Here is a 232-nt window from a genome sequence, read left to right on the forward strand (position 1 = left end):
ATAAGACTGGCGGCTGCACGCCGTTCGAAAGGGTACTTTTAAAAACTGGGTGGCTCCAGGAATGTTTTGGTGCCCAACAAACCTGGAGGCCCCTGGGCACAACTGAAGAGGAGGAAGGACGCTGAGTTCCACATCCCCCGAGGGCTGCGGCCAAAGGCAGCAGCCTGTGAGCACCAGGGGAGACAGGCAGCTTTCGTGACTTCCGTTCGTTCTTCTGAACTTTTCCACCCCC

This window comes from Apaloderma vittatum, unplaced genomic scaffold (assembly GCF_000703405.1).
Source record: "Apaloderma vittatum isolate BGI_N311 unplaced genomic scaffold, ASM70340v1 scaffold28477, whole genome shotgun sequence".
Taxonomy (NCBI): Eukaryota; Metazoa; Chordata; class Aves; order Trogoniformes; family Trogonidae; genus Apaloderma; species Apaloderma vittatum.